This window comes from Macrobrachium nipponense, chromosome 10 (genome assembly GCF_015104395.2).
Source record: "Macrobrachium nipponense isolate FS-2020 chromosome 10, ASM1510439v2, whole genome shotgun sequence".
NCBI classification, from domain to species: domain Eukaryota; kingdom Metazoa; phylum Arthropoda; class Malacostraca; order Decapoda; family Palaemonidae; genus Macrobrachium; species Macrobrachium nipponense.
Genome location: NC_087204.1, coordinates 78,585,586 through 78,598,028, shown reverse-complemented (window position 1 = coordinate 78,598,028; position 12,443 = coordinate 78,585,586). Strand labels below are relative to the sequence as shown.

General features: G+C 39.7%; 1 protein-coding gene across 3 annotated transcripts in view; it reads right to left on the bottom strand.

The window, feature by feature from the left end:
- LOC135223717 (tubulin-specific chaperone C-like) overlaps window positions 1-8,327 on the bottom strand; it is a 114,288-nt gene extending 105,961 nt beyond the window's left edge. For 2 of the 3 annotated variants that reach the window (XM_064262458.1, XM_064262459.1), the window contains exon 1: window positions 8,191-8,327. The gene's annotated coding sequence lies outside the window, so the exon portion shown is untranslated. The remainder of the gene's footprint in view (window positions 1-8,190) is intronic. The other variant, XM_064262460.1, reaches the window with a different exon arrangement.
- Between the last annotated feature and the right edge of the window lie 4,116 nt (window positions 8,328-12,443).

Genomic DNA, 12,443 nt, shown 5'->3' with positions numbered 1-12,443 from the left:
TAAGTTGGCATATAAACAGGAAGGAACTGATGGCGATTTTCTTGGCCTTGAAGTCTTTCAGGGAGTTGGTACGTGACAAGACAGTGCAGATCAACTCGGACAACACCACGGCTCTGGCATACATCCGCAAGCAAGGAGGGATGCATTCATTTCCCCAATACATGCTGGCGAAAGAAGTTCTGCTTTGGACGGAAGAGGAAAACGTTTCTCTGCTCACCAGGTTCATCCAGGGGGAGAAGAATGTCAGAGCGGACCTGTTGAGCAGGGAAGGGCAACTTCTTCCGACAGAGTGGACATTACATCTAGAGGTATGCCAGAGCCTGTGGAAATTGTGGGGCCGTCCAGTAGTGGATCTTTTTGCAACAGCCAAAACAAAAAGACTACCAAACTACTGCTCTCCAGTTCCAGACCAGGAAGCAGTTGCAGTGGATGCCTTCCTGATGGATTGGACAGGCCTGGACGCTTACGCTTTTCCTCCATTCAAGGTTTTGGGGAAAGTGATGAAAAAGTTCAGAGAGAGCCGAGGAACAAGGATGACTCTAATAGCTCCGTATTGGCCGGCCCAAAGTTGGTTCACAGAGGTATTGGAATGGACAGTGGATACACCAAGAACACTGCCCCTAAGAGTAGATTTACTCAGACAACCCCACTTCGACAGGTTTCACAAGAATACCCTCGCTCTGGGTCTGACTGCATTCAGACTATCGTAAGTCTAGTCAGAGCGAGGGGATATTCTAGAGAGGTGGCCAGTGCAGTGGCTAGAGCTAGAAGAACCTCCACAATTACGGTGTACCAGTCGAAGTGGGAGAACTTCCGGAAGTGGTGTAAGAAGAGGAAGGTGTCTTCATCCAGTACCTCTGTGACCCAAATCGCAGACTTCCTCCTTTATTTAAGGAAGGAGGTAGGATTGTCGATTTCTACAATTAAGGGTTATAAGAGTATGTTGACCTCGGTGTTCAGACACAGAGGTTTGGATATTTCTAATAATCTGGACCTTAAGAGATCTTGTTAGATCATTTGGTACCAAGAAGCAGCCTCAATGCAGACCCCCTGCTTGGAATCTGGACGTCGTTTTGAACATCTAACTCTAGAAAGTTTGAACCTTTAGATAAAGCTTCGTTAAGAGATGTCTCAGGAGAAGAGAGCTTGCACAACGGAGAGCGCCTATCAGGAGAAGACCGTCTCCCATATAGAGGGCGCCCACGAGGCTCTTGGCGCCTGCCAAGAGGAGAGTGGCTGCCAGGAGAAGAGCGCCTACTAGGGGAGTAGCGCCTGCGAGGCTCTTGGCGCCTGACAAGAGGAGAGCGCCTGCCAGGAGAAGAGCGCCTGCTGGGAGTGGAGAGCCTGCGAGGTCACTGGCGCCTGCCCGGAGAATGGCGCCTGCCCAGAGACGAGCGCCTGTCAGGAGAGGAGCGCCTGTCCAGAGGAGAGCGGTTGTCAACAAAAGAGCGCCTGCAAGCAGACTGGCGCCTGCCAGGAGAGGAGTGCCTCTCGCAAGAATCACCTCGCTCGGGAGAAGAAACAGCATCCGGAAAAGAGCGCCTACGGAGCGGAGAGCGCAAGTCGAGAGACGGGCGCCTGGACTTCTTGATGGGGAGAGAGACGTCCTTCCTCCGACGAGAACTACCGGCCAAGGAGTCAGCGAGGGCCGAAATCTGTGCCTGGAGACAAGCGAGAATACGAGAAGGGGACTTCTCAGGATCCTCTTCCGGAGAAATAGAGCGAGGCAAGCGAGGAGAAGAGCAATCTTGAGATTTCCTGGGCCTCTTCACATCCAGAGAAGGCTCCTCTGGAAAGAGTTCCGGGCTGGAAGCAAGGGAGCTGCAGGGCGCCTTCCAGGCTCTCTTCAAGGGGAGCGAAGCTTCCGGGGAGCTCCATCCACGCTTCGGTGATGGCGAAGCAGACGAAGAGAAGCACTGACGTAGAACGTCCTTCTTGAGGCGGTCTGAGGCAGCCTGGGAACGCACATCAGGATCTGCCGAAGGGACGCCTGACCGGTGGGGGTTCTCCCTAACCTTCCTGCGGCTGTCAACTTTCCTCCTCCTCTGGGTCTGGGAGTCTGGAAGAGGTCTAGGCCTGGAAGCGCTACGGAGCCGGTCAGACGCCCCCTCCACAACACTGGGGACACTGCACAAATCACTTCCACTGTCACTCTTACCTTTTTCCAAGGAGCGGATCTTGAGCTCCATGCTGCGGATCGTAGCTTTCATAGCAGCCACCTCCAAAGACGTCTCCTCGGGTTCGACGCAGGGAGCAGGGGCTGAAACAGGGAAAGAAGGATCTGCTTCTACTACAAGGTTAGGATCTGACTCTAGCTCGCTAACACGAGACCTACTCGAGCTTCTGGAGGAAGCCTTACGAACCCTGTCCCTCTCCAACTTCCTCAAGTAGGAAGAAAGAGACTTCCATTCGTCTTCATTTAAACCCTCACATTCTTTACATGGGTTATCAAAAGCACATTCATTCCCCCTACACCTCATACATACAGTGTGAGGGTCTACCGAAGCCTTCGGTAGCCTCACCTTACATACATCCACAGAACACACTCTAAACACAGCAGAAGTTTTCTTAACAGAATCCAAGTCAGACATTGTTCAAAGAGAAATCCAAAGAAAATCCAATACAGTCACGAAAAGCGTATGCCAAGCCAAAAAAGATCCAGTACGTCACCAATATTCCGTCCAAAAAAGATCCTAGGCAAGCGAGAGCGAAATCAACTATCAGGAGTAACCCACAACAGGTGTTGCCGGTTCCAGCGACAGAGAAAATCTGATTAGAAAACGGGATTGATTCATATACCCGTCACCCAGCAGCGGGAAGGGTAGACCACCTGACCTACCTGTCGTGTGTGCCGCGAGATTTGAAATTCTGTCGGGAACATCGGAGACTATAGCTAAGTATATATCTGACAGGAAAGTTCATGTACAAAAACTTGGACTACAACAAATGAATGGAAACCAATTCTAGCTATCGCATGCAACAAACAAGATGCAAGACCGACCTCACCATAATATTTAAAAATTTAGCGAGATACTTCGGCCTTCATCCTGGAGCTGATGGCTCTCTTTTTGTCATCCTGGAGCTGATGGCTCTCTTTTTGTCTCAAAAAACTCAAACAACCAGAAGAGAGAAATTTAGTTGGTACTAGACAACATGACTGCAATGTCCTACATTAAGAAGTCGGGATGCTACTCACCTCCTCTCAATATCGTAATGCTAGCCATCCTTCGAAGGGGCAAGAAAGGAAGTGGTACTTATCTGCAATTCACCTTATGAGGTGTCTCAATGTAATAGTAGACTCGCTATCAAGGGAAATGACACCCTCAACAGAGTGGAATTGGACAACCATTCTTTCCAAAAATAGCCAACATGCTTCCACAAATGGAAGTGGACCTGTTCGCCACACATGAGAATCACAAACTGCCAGGCAAGCAACAGCAAGAGAAGTCTTCCTACAAGACTAGAACAGATGGAGGACGATACTATACCCTTTCCTCCATAGTTCCAGATTTCAAGGGTGTCGAGCAAAATGTAAACATTGCGTTCGCTGCCGAACTGAATCTCTAGGTAGTGACTCGAGTTTGGAGGGGTGCCGATCGTAAAAATATTTGCCAAAAATACACTAATCAAGACAGGCTAATGAAATTATCAGGTATTATTACCACTATAATAACGCATATTCTCTGTTAGTTTTATCATCCTACAGGGAAAATAAATGATTTTATGAAAAAAATGTGAAACTCAGTGTCCCTTGTACAAGGGACACTGGTGGTCGGTGAGAAAACTACAGTCTTGAATAGAAATTCGGTCTTACAGAATGTTGGTATATTGCACCTGGAACATGCACATAAAGTATTATCAAAATAGAACAGTAAATAAGCACGTAATAACAAAAAAAAAGAGCAAAAACTAAAGTGAAAGCCCCGCCAATAAATATGGAAATCGCAAATTTTACAGTATATCTTTCAAAAATTGGTTGATGTCATTTTCTACGTTTTCTAAGATTAGTTTCATCACAGAAAACAACTTTAGGGGCATCAGGGGTATCTAAACTAATTTTTCAAGTTTCTTGTCCTCAGAAAAAATCGCTTTTTCGCTTTTTCTCTGGTTTGGTTTTTTATATATAAAGTTATTAGAAGGCTTTATTTTTACCTTCATTTATCTGGTGTTCATATCTTTTATTTGTAAAATGTAATAAGTGAATAAATAAATACAATAAATGATGATACAACTGTTTTTATACTTGGGTAGAAGTTATTACATGTTTATGCTTGTCTGGTTTTGTGATTTTTTGTTGAGACGCAGTTCATCTGTCACCTACACACCTCTATAAGCAGTAATAATATTTTTTTGGGTTCATCATACGTCTGGCATCGTGTCATACTGTTTATTTTGCTCCAAACTCTTCAAACCGAAATTACAGAATGATTGGAAGTCCCTATCTGAAAAGAGGAGTTTTGGTGGTACTATGCGTACCACCTTTATGCACCCGGTGCGGTGTAGTAGACTTGAATGGTGGTACCCACCTACCTCCAAACAAACTTTCGGTAATGAAGAGGATAATAGCCACAACCTAGCCAAACAGGCATTGGTTCCTATTACATACTTTAATAGCAGGAGAAGAGATAAATTCCAAAACTGTCAGCTGTTTTATCCCAGTTAGTAGGAGGGAAAGTAGTTTTAAGGCTCCTCCTTTCTAAGCAAAGACCTTCATGAGTGGATTTTCTTAAATATTTTCAAACTTGCGACCGGGGAAACCTGGTGATTTTTTGGGAAGAAGAGTGCGCTAGATAGCATATGAATAATTATAAACACCAAAATAAGGTTATGAATTGCATAAATTTATTATGTATTCATGACAATTCATTTGAAAATATTCGTTGTTGTAAAAGTAACCAGATTCCTGACAAAAATTTCAACGGTTTTGCTGTAACATTAGCTACGACGTATTTTTGGGGCTTTCCTATTCTTTTTTTTTATTAATATAGGTATATTACATACAGTGTAATGTATATTACACACATAATGTAAGTTTGGTATAAAATAATGGTGGTTTAAGTTATAGTTTTGAAATCTGGACCTTTATTTCACTCCTGTATTATGACATCATGACATATTGACTGTCGTACCAATTTTAGATAAGTTATCATACTCAACTTTCTTGCTAATGGTGAGAAGTATACCAGTTATTCATGTAGATGGTTATCAGCTATTCACGTAATTGTTATAACCGTAATGCTCACATATAATCTGTATTATTTACATTTTGGATATGTGAAGAAGTTTGACTGCTCGATTACCGCCGTAGTGTGAAGCAATTGCCTCCAATCCCTGGGCCACATGTTTGTTTTTTCACCATAAGAAATTAATGTAGGTTCCTAAGCGCGCACGCCACAAACAGTTACGGACAGCAGACGACGAAACTGCAAAGTTTTATTCCCTAAATTGTTTACTTTACTCGTTATTTAGTTCAAATTTACTTTGTTATTTAAAAATTTTAATTTAATTCATGTATATTATCCCTTTTTTGCAACCAAATTACCCCAAAAAATTACAGATATTTCTAAAGTAGATACAATCAAATGTTTCTAACGTTTTCGTACATCTGGCTGCCGAAAACCATAGAGGAACGACTACGGATAAGTCAATTATATACACATTTTTTTTTTTGCTTTTTTGTTTTTGCTAGCACTTTTCATTGATTTCAGTCTATATTAGTATTTTGAATTCCTTTAATAACCGTATGCCAGAAATAAATGTAACCTTTAATGTTTGCATGCTAAGAATGGCAAAATCATCGCGGCCACATTAGTGGAGGCTTCACACATACGCCGTTTCATTATTATAAACTGTTTCCATGAATTCTAGTTGTCATAGTAATGCAATAATGATAAAATTGCTTCAATATTTATATATATATACTTCCAATACATAGCCTAATTTCACCAATTTCAACGTTTTGTGTGTAGTCTTATACCCAGTTTGGTGAGTTAACACATACCGAATGGCAACAGAGAGAGAGAGAGAGAGAGAGAGAGAGAGAGAGAGAGAGAGAGAGAGAGAGAGAGAGAGAGAGAGAGAGAAAGGAAGGCGAAGGAACGGAGGAAAGGGGTGGCGGTGGGGGGTGGGGGTGGGAGAGGGTCGGTGGAGCTTTTTACGCGTGTTCGTATCCATTCCTGCATAGTGGAGTTTTTGTCTCTTGGTACAAGGACAAGTGTCGTTATTCTTTACGATTAGTGATTCACAATACCCTTATAAATTACGGCACTGGGTGAAATGCACTATAGCAAAATCTCGTTCTGATACGAGTGTTCGTTACAGAAATAGGTATTGCCCAAAAACGTGCTTGCACTATTGCTGAAACCCATAGTAAGTATGCTGCTTAGTTGTCAATCAAGTTTTTTGTAATAAAGTATTTTTTGCAAGCTAGCTATTGAATAAGTTTGTATTTTTCTCAATCAAAATATATGCCCTTCAATGCTAACTTTCCTCTTTTAACGACTTTCTAGTCATTGCAAATTCTGCCCCATAATTTCTTATGGTGCGAAAACAGAGGCCCAGGGACCGAAAACGATTGCGTCACACTACGGCGATAATCCGGCAGTAAAACATCTTCATATATCCAAAAAGTAAATAATAAAGATATATATGTGCATTACGATTATTATAACAATTACATGAATATCTGATAATCTGCATGAATAACTGGTAAACTTTTCTACAAGAAAGTTGAGTAAAGCAATTATTTACAATAGGTACTAAAGCCAAAATGTCGTGACGTCATAATACAGGAGTTAAACGAACGTTCTAATTCCAAAAACAATTACTTGAATTTGAGTCAGAATCGAGTTACTTTTTCAATAACGAATATTTTCTAATTAATCATCATAAATATGTAAAATATTGATGAGTTACTTTTTCAATAACGAATATTTTCTAATTAATCATCATAAATATGTAAAATATTGATGTTTTACTATTTATTTAAAAAATTATCGAAGTGCACTCTTCGTCGTCGTCTTCTACCAAAACAGTTGTTTACTCGGTGTGGGAAAGTTTTCCGATTGTTGTGATGAAAGTGCCCCAGCGTCTGTGGGGTACAAGTGGTGTCAGGATTTATCACAGGAAATGGTTAGTTTATTGACATAAGCGACTCCGTAAACATCGAGATGGCGTCAATCTTCTAAATACTTTGAGTTGTAAGTAAAAATGTTGAACGCGTTTTGGTGAGATTTGCACTACGTTTGACACCGTTTTCACTACCCTCTGTTTAAATCTCAAAATTTGGCCTTAATTTCTAACTTTGAAGAAAATACTTACTTCGTAAGGAGAGTAGAGGTCTTTAGCTCCGTTTCTCACCAACAACAAGTCGCGACTGATGCCCATCTCCGATGTCAGGACGCGTTATAATGTACTTTTTTGGGGATTGTCCGCGCTGATCGTACATGGTCCACTCTGTACCCTACGGTTTTTTACCCTATTTTACGAAGAGCGTCACATGCTTATTTTAATTCGTATGGGGCTTTCATGTATTACTAAATGGTATGATTAAGAGTTGTAATAGTATTCTTGTTTCACCAATTAAATATCGAGTGAATAAAACCAAGCCAGCGTGATGATGGTGGATCGTCCGTGATTGTTTACCCTAAATCTACCATTATGATCACTACTATTTTTTAAAGGGCCTCTGGTGACCCTCAGAAAAAGCTTCGCTCATTTGAGTTGCGACCATGGTGTTGGAAACCGCTGCTCTAATTAGCTAAATTCGCTGCAGGGTTGCCCTTTTGGATGATTAGCGTCCCCTTTCCTCCCTTAAAATTAATAGGTAGGTATTACCGACAACCTAGTATAGGTAGGTGTAAGGCATGCCAATCATTAGCCTAGCCAACAACACAGGCCTAAGCAAACTTCACTTTGGGTGTAATAGGCTAGGCTACCTACGTAGCCATACCTAGTTATGCGTAACTTGCAAATGACATTCTAGTGGCTATTTTACATCAAGATAACGGAACTGGGTCAGTCTAAGCCCTACAGTACAAACCTCAACAAGGGGCAATTTAATCTTTACGAAACACATTGCAATTTCCTAAGCCTACGCCTTGGTTGGCCTCATTTGCCTACTGTACACAAGAGCCACAAACGTTTCCATATATATAGTAAATTGACTGTAATATAGCCAAAAGACCTTACCTCTCTTAAAAAGTAAACTTCACGAGCTCGACAGAACGTCAAAGGCGTCTTCCTACAAGGTTCAGTAAACTAATATGTAATACCTGAGTCACTCTGCAGTGTCTGCACCGTTGATTCACGGATTCCGATCTTCTTCCTCACGATCGTGTTTGACGTTTTGGTCAAACTAAACTTCGTCTGCTACCTTGGCAACCACTGGAAACATTCTTATTTATTTCCTAAAATTGTGCAACGGTTAACCTACGTCTCTTTATTTGAATAATCCATATTATTTACTTTTCTCGTATCTGAGCTTCAACACTACATATACCAAATTTCGTCTATCTTAGAAACCAGACAGACGTTCTATTGTGTGTGCTAAATAGACTTTTAAATGTTATAGCACTATATATGACTATTGCACATTCTTTTAGCAACCATCTTAGTTTTTTACCAACTTTATTTCGAAAATGAAACCGTTCCTACCATTGATCGAAATGGATTCATTTAAATATTTAATTTTACGGCTGTCAATGCGGATATCTCTTCCAATTCTTTTTGTTTTGCTAAGGAGATTTTGTAACAGCTGTTAAATGTCGATGGTAGCTTGATTAAGGATACATTAATCTAATTTTGGGTCAAGTATTCTCCTTAACTGGTGATAGTGTTTTGTTACGACTTTATTAATCTAAGGATGGCCCATGCACAGAGGCAAGAAATTAGCTTTTGTACGTGATGCCCCTTAAGAGAGATATTTAAAAAAAGTTAGCAAGAGTTTAGTCTTGTTGGAAGGTTGTTTCTTGATTCTGGAAATACTGACCATATAGAAATTCCGTAAAACGTAATCTAGAGAAGATGACACACAGTAGGAAGAAACTGGCTTTTCACAGTCTGTTATGTCCCTTTGTGAAGGAATTTTTTAAAATAATACAAATGACATATTTGCTGTTCTTTCATGTGTAAGACTTCTGGCAAATTTCAGGAATAACCTGGATGAGGCCACCGAGAGGGAAGGCATCATAAACTAATGTAATATATGTTTCTATGTTCCTTGGTTAATTTTTTTTAGTGCAGTACCATTTCGTGTGACGAAATGGTAATTCTCTTGATCTAGTCTTTCCCTACATCCCCGATGATTGGAAATTTTGAGCGAGTCATCTTAAGGAGAGGCCATGCATATAGGGAGGAAATAAGTTCCTTAAAGCATGCCTTTGGTAAAGATTTTCATATACAAGAACTTTATCTTAGGTAGGTACTAGCAGCTAAATTTCTAGATATTCTCTCGTATATCAGACTTGGGCAATTTTGTGCTAACAACTTGGAGGGAAGACAAGCATGACAAGAAATTGGCTTCTAGAACAATTCTCTCTCTCGCACACAAAAACACACCATACATGTATATACACATCATCACATTGTGTGACATTAAGTTAAAAAATGCACACTCTCCCTCACAAACACTTACATCCAATACATCTGATTGCTAAAATCTGCTCGCAAGACACTTCAATAGCATTCACTGGTTTTAATTTGATTGACGCATGTAGAGCGCTCTCGTTCATCATGGCTTTTCTTAAAAGAAAGAAAAAAAAAAGTCTTACAAGAAAACCCTGCCTCAGGCCTCAGATGACTTCAACGGATGATTTTCTGTTTGTGCTTGGCTTTTATTTATTGTTGTGGGTTTTTGTGCAACTTTTCCCCAGAGACAAAAGTGTGTATATATCTTCTTGCGTTGCTTGCCTGTTAGATAAGTAAGGTGCCCTTTTATCCGAGAGCTGAAATCACTGACCCTCCTTCATTTGCACACTATTTACAGTGTGCAAATGGTACTACACCGTTCAGATATCTTAATGCTTGACAGTAATCTTAAACTGAGCTGTCAGAACCAAAAGGCCTAAATCCTGAAAAAATATAATTTCTTGATACCTTTAATTGATTTGAAGGCCAAAGGTCAAGCTCTGGGACTATATATGAAACAGAAATTGACAGTAAAATGGTTTGAAAGTTGTAACAGAAGGAAAACCTCGCAGCTGCCCCATGAATCAATTGTTAGGAAAGGGTGGAGAGTAAGACGGAAGAATAAGAATATGGATGGAATCATGGAGATGCGGTAAAAGAAATGAAAGGGGTTGGAGGTAGGGGCCGAAGGGACGCTGAAAAGAACCTTAAGTCGTGAAAATGCCTTTAGTGTACCACAGTAGGTGCACTGACGGAACTAACCACCCTACGGTGAGTCTTGATGATTTAGGGGAACAAAATGAGTGAAGTTGATTTTACTGTAATTAGCTGGAGGTCGTGTTACAACATCTTTGTATTGTAGATTTGACGGGATACTCAGCTACTTTGCTATCTTTTAATTAAAATAGGAGGCGGTAGTTCTTCAACCTTGGGTTAGTTGCCATTTCAGCCATAACCCTGAGTAAGAATGATGCTCAGTTATATTCTGTATTCTGTCACAATGACTTTTCGAACAGTTTTGTTAAAAAAAACCCTTATTGCATTTATATATTTTTATTATTACTAGTGTCAAATATTAGTCTTAAATTCCTCATTGGCAAAAGTTTTATTTTTCGATGTTTTACTATTGAGTTTAAATTTTGTTACATATGAATGTTAATTGTGTTCGACACCAATCTTCAATTATGCTTGTGCACAACTTAGTAGGCCTTAGCATAAAACTTCAAGTTAACACTGAGGATATAGTATTATAAACATAAAAGGCATCAGTGTTGACAATGGCTGAAATGCCACGATCAAGGATCATTTACCAAGAACTTGGATCACAGGACAAATCATATTGTCAACAACATCACGGACAGAATCATGCATAAACTTAAGATCCCATTCACCTGAGTACTACGTACTACATCTATCTCGGTAGATCTCATTAAAAACAACATGCAAGAGCTCTGTAAATTTCCCACATGAGATCGTAATATCTGTCTTTACAAAACTTCCCAAAGTAGTTGAAATATAGTTTCTTTACACGCATAAGCTTAGCACTTTTCCAAACTACTAAGCAACACATAAAAAATCGGTCACACCTGTTACTTTTTGGATGGCGAGAGTTTTTGGTATACCGTCATACGAACGGGATATACTTTTGAGAAATCATAAGAATATAAGATGTTTGGTCAAATCTAGCGTAATAAAATTATTTATTAAATTTCCAAATCTTAATTGCCACTCCGTAGCAAGTGAAACTTTAAATTTTACATAAATATGGAAAACCATCATTGACAACACCGTAGTCGTACTCTTTACGACTATATTCTATTATCTACGATAACGAAGTTTTACCGAAAGAATCCTCAGACAATGTCCTCGAAAGGCAAATCAATTTAGTTTATCATATCACATTTTCTACAAAGGTATTCTGATGAGAGAAAATGGTGTAGTGGACTTTATAAAATCAAGAGTACAATAAATCTATACTAACCGTACCGTTAAGAAACACTAGATAAAACAAACAATAGATGAGAATTAGAGTTAATACAGTTAACCTTCTAATATGAATACGAACCACCCGTAACTACTTCAAGAAATCTTAATTATGAAACCACATTCAGACGTCTCAAATACCAATCAACTTATTATTCTCTTCAGCTTACCTATTTCCACATTTCACTATACTTTTTGATGATAAATGGTGGAAATTATTTTGCCTCAGAAAACTCCTATAAAGTTATCCTTAATTATTCTGTTTTCTGAGTGCGTGAGGAATACATCAAACTGTATTTTCTAGGTGAGACAAAGTAGCTATATCGAATTGCGTTTGCTGAATGAATAGGGTCGTAGTATATCAATCTGCCATTACCGAGAAAATGAGGTAACAAAAATTTAATGTGTTTAGTTGTTTGTATGTTATCCCAGTCCCTCTGCTGAAATTTTACTGGACTTAGACATGAGAATTACTATTTTAATTATTCATATAGTTTGACTAACATTTCCCAGTCGAAATGTGGTTGTGGTCGAAGGGCTTTCATGTGGGTACTATTCTGCCAGTAGTCGATTGGTTGGCGTTACTAGACCTTACTGCTGTTAACGAACACACACGATCTCTCTCTTTCTAATGTTCTTATTGAAAACTGGAGAGGTCATATCTTCTGAGCCACTTCCACTAGAAGAAAAGTTTTACACAGATACAAACACACACAAATATATATTTACACACACACACACACACACACACACACACACACACACACACACACACTATATATATATATATATTATATATATATATATATAGATATATATATATATATTATATA